Consider the following 8861-nt stretch of genomic DNA (forward strand, 5'->3'; position numbering starts at 1 on the left):
AATTATTTTGCAATCTTCAAATACTTTTTCTTCCAAGCTTTTCCTAAAAAAATATTAGGTTTAGTAAGTTGAACAGATTTGAAATAAATGTGGTCCTGCCCTGAATCTCTCTGTCCTTTGCATTCGAAAAATAATGGTCACAGAGAAGAACTCGGCAAATACTCAATGTAGTGGGGCATGCAGGAAGTAAAGCATTGCCTAAAGAAGTCTTCTTCAGCTAACATTTTCCACTATGCCAGCTCCAGCTGAGACTAACAAGAATGATGGCCCTAGCATTGGCAAAGACAAAGCATTGGCACCTATAGAATTAAAAAATCTGTTCACAGCCTGGTTAGATAACATTGGTCTTGCAGTGGCAAGTCTGTTTTATTAGAGATAGAACCAGCAGACAATTTTGGAGGGAAATACCATAGGTAATGTAGGCCCCTTCCAAAACATGTTTCTTGTGGCAGTTAAAGAAAATGATGAAAACCATTTACCAGGTGCTTTAATGCATGGAGTTACACGCACAAAAATGACTAGGGCTGTGTGAAGCTTCGGTCCCTGATTTGATTTGGCAGAGATTCGGCCCGATTCAGTGGCCAAATCTTCAAATTGGAATCAAATCAGAGGACCCTTTAATCTCTCCGAATCAAATCGGAACCCTCTGAATCAATTTAGAGAGATTTGGAAAGATTCGGACATAGAGACAGCTTTAAATGTTTTTTCTACATACCTCTAGGCTTGTGAACACTGCATTGCTAAGGCGCATGGAGTGTCCCACAGAAGCACGGGGGGCCCCCCAGCATGCTCGGCAGCAGACCCGGAAGGGAGCGCGCAGGGCCCCCCCCACCCCGCAGGCCCCGGCTTGGTGGCTGGTGCCTCCTGGGTCTGAGGGGGGAGCACCTGGGGTCCCCCTGCAGCCGATTGCCGAGAGGGGAGGCATGGGGGGAGCCCCTGCGCGCTCCCCGGCAGACCTGGAAGTGGACCAGAAGTACTTCCGGTTCACTCCTGGGTTTGCTGCCAAGCACGTGGAGGGCCCCCCCCCCACTGCTGTGGGATGTTCCATGCGCCCCAGCATCGCAGCGATCACGAGCTGTGCCTGCTACCTCAAGGTACGTAGAAACAACTTTTAAAGCTGTGTCTATGTCCGAATCGCTGATTCTCCAAATCAGCTTAAAATCTTCAGATTCGGATTTGCCCGAATTGAATCAGGGACAGTGATCCGAATCAACGACTCAAATCACTGATTTGTCCCTGATTTGGGCCAAATCTGAATTGAATAGGGCCTGCTTGGCATACCCCTAAAAAATTACCCCCACAAAAATAAAGTGTGTTTATTCAAAACAAATGCTTCTGTCGTTTTCTCTAAAAGAGACCTCCAGGCTTGATCTTGCTCTGAGCCATCTAAGAACTGTATTTTGCCTCCAGAAATAATGCTGATGTAACCGAAGAGCAGAGAATACCTTGCAGCTCATAGGAAATGCTCCGTATTCTATAGGGGTTGAAATAATTTCCCCATCGACTAAAATAGAAGGGAGAAGGAACTCACAAATCCCTACTGGGCTAATCTAAAGAAGGCTGTAGCCTACAAAAGTTTATCCCTTTCTGAAAGAGTTAATCGTTAAGGTGCCCTACCCTGCCTGCTGCCCAGGGACAGATCAAGAGGGGGTACACTGGTGCACTTGCACCCCCCTTCCCTTTGATTCTTGGTCCATGCATGGTTTCAAACCAATGGCAGCAGCATTTCTATTTAGGCAGTGCTGAGGAAGTCAATTGTCTTCATGACTAATTATAATCTACCTCTTTATTCCACAAGTGTTAATGACCTTCTCCTTTTTAATGGTTTTGATATTCTAGAGTCAAGCTATACTTTGTTCTGCAATTCTGCTATCTGTTAAATGCTCCTGGTAATGAAGCTTCTGTTTCATAGCCCTGAAGATTGTTTTTAATTCATTCTAGTGAAGTTATAGTATTTTTTCCTAGTCTTAAATTGAATAATACAGCCCTAGTCCCTTGCCTATTAGTAAAGCTTCTAGTTTATTTTTTATTGTAGAAAAATATGTGTTGTTTTCTATGTGATATTGCAGCTCATCACCTGTACCCCCTTTTCAAAATTCTACATCAGAGGTTGGCAACCCCCAGCACAGGTGCCAGAGTCTGGCACACAAAGGCATTTTGCTTGGCACACATTCCTTGGGTGAAGGGGTTAGTGTTGTGCTGCCATGCACAGTAAAGACTGGGCTTCTCATGGCTCTCCCACCATCTGCCCCTGGCATGCCAACATCTTACAAGTCAAGGTTACAGGTGTTTTTGGCACTCCGCCCAAAAATGTTGCCAACCCCTGTTCTAGATCCTCCCATGCTTCTACTGTAATAGGATGTGAGATGAGAGAGTGTGACCTCTTCATTGTTCCTCCCTATACTTAGGGTTGTGGGTCAGCATGTGCAGAGCTGAGTGAGAGGGGAAGACAGGTGTCCACATTATTCCTTCTCATCTGCATGGATTCCTACACTGAAATGCTGGTATGTACTTTCCAGTACTGAATCACTGACTGGTCTGATACTTTACAACCTATCAGGAATAGAAACAGAAACCTTTACACCGTTAGAAAGGTGAGATTTTTCAGTTTTTCAGTGGGACAGATCACTTCCTTCTATAAGGAAATATTAGTAGAAAATATTTTGCATACTGGTAGATACCACTATCTAGCAGTATATAAAATACTACTAGAAAATATTTTATATACAGACTATTTTAGGATTATTAATATCCTTGATACTCCAGTTATGTTAACTTACTAATATTACATACAAGTTACCCTGGGTGGTATCACTCTTCCTCAAGGTAAAATCTTGAGGAGGCTTCCTTTGCTGTTGTAACTTTTCCTGTGAATGCAGCAAAAGGTTGAGCCCTATGCCATGGTATGGTGCAAAGTCTGCCCCAAAACTACTTACATAGCAGATCAGTTTTTCACTGAGTATGAGGAATACCCATGCAGGGCAAGACACAAAGGGTAGGAGAAGGTGTTGCCTTGTTACCTTTGGTTGAAAGAGAAAGTAGGTTTACAGTGATGATACTCAACCAACTGTTAGGAAGGCTGTAATCAAAGATGCTGGAATAGTCCACATGGCAAGTGATTATATAAACGATTTCAGAAACAGTAGGGGTCAAAGACAGTCTGATGATACTCTGAGATAACACAGGAGTCAAGGTCAAAGGCTGTTCTCAGGTTAATCCCACAGAATTGGAATAGTTCAGTCCCACCCATTTCTGTAACCCAGTGGTTCTCAACCTTTCTGGACTCAAGGCATGTCTTTATAGCTTATGTGAACTTAGCCCCCAGTAGCCCTTAGTGGCCAAAACTAATTTATATATTACACTGCTTACCTCCTTGCAGAGAGGCTGGGCAGCAGGGGTGGGGAACTATCCACACAGGGACAAGCCTGACTCTGTTCTTATTCAACTAATGTGTCTGCTTATCTCCTCACACCTCATGGCACTCTTCAAAGCTTTGGGCAGCACCACAGGGTACCCCAGTACCTTGGTTGAGAATCACTACTGTAACCAATAGCATGGGAAGCACCAATGTGGCTGGTACTTTTGGCTCCTCAGCCCCCCACCCCCTTCTCAACAGGAACCTGCTGACAGCTATGTCTGCTGAGGGTGGCATTAGGCACAAGTCAAAAAACAGCTCACCTGTCTCTGGAGTCAGGGGGAGTCACCTCATGCCACAAGGGCAGCCAAGAGGCAGAGCCCAGCTGTTGAAGAACAAAGTAACGTTTCTAAAGCAGAAGAAATGGATTTCCCTTCTGAGCTGAGTGCCCAAGGATAGCTGGGTTCTGGGGCATTTTGACTGGTCTTGGCCAGCCGCCAGCATGCCAGGCTAGCATGTACACTCCTGCAGGAGGGAGGCTGGTCTTGAAGGGGCTTCTTTCCCTTTTGCCATGGCAAAACTGAATGTAGCCTGTGAGCTTCCCACCTCTAAGTAGTTCCCGAGAGCAACCAATACCAGAAGTGCCTCAGGGGTACTAGCGAGACCGGCCCCAAGAGCCGGCTCCACTTCCAGCTGCATGGGAGTGCGGACTGCGCTGGGCCAGGGCCACCATGGGGTACCTAAGTGTGTGGCAGGTGGCCATGGTCTCCAGCCTGGTGCTCTGTCTCCCTGCTCCTGCCCTGGACCCTCCTGTTCTGGGGTGGGAGGCAGGAGCCCGGCTCTGTTGTGCCAGCACCAGCTGAGGGTAAGGATCCCCTTCCCCCAGCACCAGGGGTGGGACTGTCCACGGGTGGTGATATCATGGCACCCCCTACCCCACCCACACAGACACTGATGTCACATGTCAGAACCTGGGAGCTCTTGAGCATGGGGGCGGGGAGCTCTGAGCTGCTGGAGGAGGAGGGGTGGGAGCTGTCCATACTCTGCTCGGCCTCCCCTGCAGCCTCCCATGTGCTGGGCCCTGAGGCAACTGAGGGCCACCACCCATGGAGACACTGAGGGGTCTCCCTGAGTGTGAGAAGCAGCTGAGCAGTCTGGGGGCTGCCTGGGGCCAAGAAGCCCAGAGCCAGGGATGGGGAGGAAGCGGAGGTCAAAGGCTTCTGGTGGGTATTGCAAGGGGAGCTGTGCACCTGGACATATTGAAGCGAGTCCTGCGGAGGGCAACAAAACGGGCTGCGGCAGGCACAGGACTGCTAAGGAAAGGCTGAGGAAACTGGATTTATTTAATCTGGAGAAGAGAAGATGAAGTGGGGAATTTAACAGCAGCCTTCAACTACCTGAAGGAGGGTTCCAAAGAGGATGGAGCTAGACCAGGGGTGGGCAAAATATGGCCTGCGGGCCGGATCAGCCCACTAAACCATTCTATCTGGCCTGTGGGGGCCCTAAAAAAAATTAGAAAATTAATATTTATCTGTCCCTGGTTTCTGTCAAAGATGACAGGAGACAGGGACAGTAGGATCCAGGGGAAGCCCCGGCAGGCTCCTGCAACAGCAGGGCCTACCCAGCCCTGACCCCCTCCCTGGAAGCCCCTGCTTAGCAGGGGCTTCTGGCCTGAGACCATGTGGTTCCTCGTGGCTGCACCAGCACGGGAAACTCAGGTAAAAAGGTGGGGGGAAGGGGAGGACCATGGGTATTGCCCCAGCCCTCGAGGCAGGCTGGGCCAGCTCAGCTCCTCACCCTTGGGGCTGCACCAGCAGGGAGAGGGGGGAGCTGGCATAGCTCCATAGAGCCCCTGCCTGCCAGTACCCCATGCTCCTGCTGCCCTGCTCTGGGCTCTGCTGGTGCTGGCCCTGGGACACCAGGGCAGGCCCTGTGCTCCTGCTGGCTCCCACACCTGCTCACTCCCAGTGCCCCCCCAGCCCTGTAGTACAGGCTGAGGGTAGCGCGCAGCCCTGACCCCTGCTTGCTGGCAGGGAAGGAGCTGGTGCTGAGCGCGGGGGAAAAGTGGCTCCTTCCCTGCCCCATGCTGGTGGTCCCTGCTGCAGCTGCTCGCAGCCCACACAGGGCTGTCCTGAGCAGGCACAGGCAGCCCCACACAGACTGCGAGTGGCTACAGCATGGGGCACCAGTGGGGCCGCTTTTCCCCGAGCTCAGCACCAGCTTGTAACCCGCCACCACTGCCAGCCTGGGCTGGCTCCAGGCTCACCCATCAGGGCTGCACCATGGTCGCAGCAGCTGCCCCCTGCTTGCCATGCCAGGCATTGTTTACTGCTGCAGCAGGTTGGAAGTGAGGGGCACTGGGTCGGGACTGGCCATCAATATTTATAAATGGGTCCTGGTACAAAAAAATTTGAGAACCACTGGACTAGACCTCCTAAGGTCCCTTCCAACCCTCATTTTCTGTGATTCTAATTCTACGTGAAGCAGGACTGTCTATTATGTGATGATATCTGCTAAGGAAATGGGGAGCCTTCCTTAGTGATGGAGGCAACTAAACGCATAACAGTTGAGTGCTGGGGGAAGCTAACAAGATAATGAGGATGGGAGTGGGGGTCAGAGGTTCATCATGAGCACTCCAAGCGGGGGCTGTGTGATGCTGGCCTGGTTCTTATGCAGTGAAACTGCACCTAAGCCCACTAAGGAAACTCTAGGCCTCCCTTATTTAGGGAAGCAACTGAATGCATAGCAGCTTAATGCTGGGGACAACTAATGAGATAATGGGGATGGGAGTGGGGATCAGAGGTTCGTTACAAGAGCTCTGGGTATTGGTGGTGTGCGGTGGGGGAACTGTGACACAGGCCTATTTGATGCACAGAGTGATGTGCGTGAGCCCACAAAGAACCTGCTAGACCCCCCCCCTGGTTATAATGTCTCTCAACTGATGCCAGGGGACAACAGGAATGAAAACAGGGATGAGACAAATGGGGGTCACAGATTAATAATGAGGTATTCAAGGGGGGATTGTGTGACACAGGCCTATTTGACACAGAAGGTTAGCATGGGCTTAACACCCACAGAACAACTGTCATTTCCCCCCGCCTTGTCATTTCCCGCCACCACCACCATTATTAGAGGAGGCTATTGGGTACATATCAGCTGAATTTGGGAGACACTATAAAACAGGAGGGAATACATATCAAAGGGTTAAAATGAGTGCACCAAGCGGGGACACCAAGTAGAGTATACCTTCTGTGACACAGACCTGTTTGATGTGCACTGGGAACATGAGCGAATGCCCACCAAATAAAGCTAAAAGCCCCCACTTAATAGGGGAGCCCCTAAGTGCACATCAAGTGACTACTAGGGACAACTAAAGAAGAAAACGGAGGCGGGAGTGAAGTCATAGATTTAAGATGAATCATAGGTAACGCGTAGGGAGGGGATGGGAGGGGCACGTGCTGGTGCCCCCCTGACAGCAAGCGCTCTGGCTGGTAGGGGGGCACAGAGAGCGCTAGTGTCCCTCCCCTGAAATTGGCTCCGCTAGTGGCACATGCTGCATGCGGAAGTGCCAGCACTTCTGCCACTGCTGTGCTGCAGGTGTGCTTGGCGACCGAACACTGGGGGACCCCCCACCCCTGGTTGTGTCTTGCTGGTGCCCGCCCAGACTCAGGAGGCACCAGTTGCCCATGAGATGAATGCACCAAAGGGGCACACTGAACAGAATATGCTGTGTATGATGCAGGCCTTTTGATGTGCCTAATGGATCAAGGGCTTGGGGCCATCAAGGAGGAAATATAAGCCTCCCTTAGTAGGGAGGTCACTGGGGATGCATCAACTGAGTTCAGAGGACAACTAAAGAGAAAACAAGGATGGGAGTGAGGTCACAAGTTTAAAAGAAGTGCTCCAAGAGGGGACACAGAGCAGAGCACACTGGACATGCCCCCTAGCCCTCAAATGAGTCCAAGGAGACAGTGGACACTGCTCAGTGAAACTCTGCTCAGAGATGTGATAGTCCACCCTGGGGTTCTTCCAGCCAGAGCCTTCTTCCTGATTGTTGTATGACACTGGAGACCAAGACCTATGGTATGACCCAGTCAGTGGCAGTTCTTACATACATTTAGGCCATATGTAATCTATGCAGTGTTAATCAGTGTTAAAGTTAGAATGTGCTGTGAGCATTTGCATGCAAAGAGTTGAGTTGAGTTGATATCATTTCTTGCTTTACACAGAGTGGATTTGATTTAAATCAAATTGTTTTAAATCACAATTTAAATCATTGGTCAGGCGCCTCGATTTAATCATTGTTTTCTACAAATGTGCACTCTTGTTGTTTCATATCCTGTATTTTTTTAACTTCTTGAAACTTTGCATTTTTAGAAAAAGGTAAGGGCTTGACTCTGTGTGCACAAACTTGTAGAGAGACAAGAAGGGTGTTAAGTAGGTAACCAGGTCTGTTATCTCTCATCTCCATATACTGCAGTTAACAAGGATGTTATCTCTGGAGAGACAAATCCACAGTTTGAGAACTGAAACTAAGCATCACAGGGGTTCTTAATGGGATCTTCTAAACTGAGCACTGAGTCCCATTGAGTATAGTGGTTTTCTTTAATCTTATCTATAGAGGAACCTCTGGGAACCCCATAAAATTGGGCCCCTGATATAGTCCATGATCTGTTGTGACCGATTTATAAAACTTTTCTAAAAAGGTTACATGAATATATTGTCTCAAATAGTATGTAATTAGAAGTTGTAATCCCTACTCCATGATGATATCTTTGAGCTTTAACATATCTTCAATTAAAACTACTTTTATATAAGTGGTTTAAAAAAAAAGCATCTTAACAAAAAATACATAAAAATATGATTAAATAAAAAACATCTGATTTAAATAAAAAAATTGTTGATTTTTATCCACCCTGCTTGCACAGCTCTCACTTGCCACTAGAGTGCTGGTGCGAAGGAGTGAGGCTAGAAGCCAGGACACCTGGGTTCTATCCCTGCTCTCCTAGTCTGCTTGTGTAGAGCTTGGGGAGCTGGGAGTGGTGCATCCCAACATGCTGGAGGACTACAAATTGCTTGTTTAGCTCTGGGGAGAAGACTGAAATTACCCTTACACAAGGTGGTAGCATGGTTCAGAGTTACCCCTCACCTGAAGTGGCATAACTTTGAGAGACTCAGAAGTCACTTAGCACGAGTTAGCAAGTTTTAACCTGTGGATGTTTGCATTTTAAGTGCCCTCAGTGTGGTCTAAGTATAACATGCGGGACCAGGGACAGAAGGCGAATGGGGTGCACAAAGAGTGATCATTCCTTAAGGACACAATCCTCAAAGCACAAAAGAAAACCATTCCTATGAAGAAAAAAGGTAGCAGAAGGGCTGGCAAGCCGTCCTGGCTCAATAGGGACATTGCAGTCCTCTTGAAAAAGAAAAAAGAGTCGTACGCACAGTGGAAGCTAGGGACAGTCCTCAAGGAGGACTATACAACAGCGGTCTGCACTTGTAGGGA

The sequence above is a fragment of the Alligator sinensis genome, unplaced genomic scaffold, assembly GCF_000455745.1.
Source record: "Alligator sinensis unplaced genomic scaffold, ASM45574v1 scaffold502_1, whole genome shotgun sequence".
In the NCBI taxonomy this organism is placed as follows: domain Eukaryota; kingdom Metazoa; phylum Chordata; order Crocodylia; family Alligatoridae; genus Alligator; species Alligator sinensis.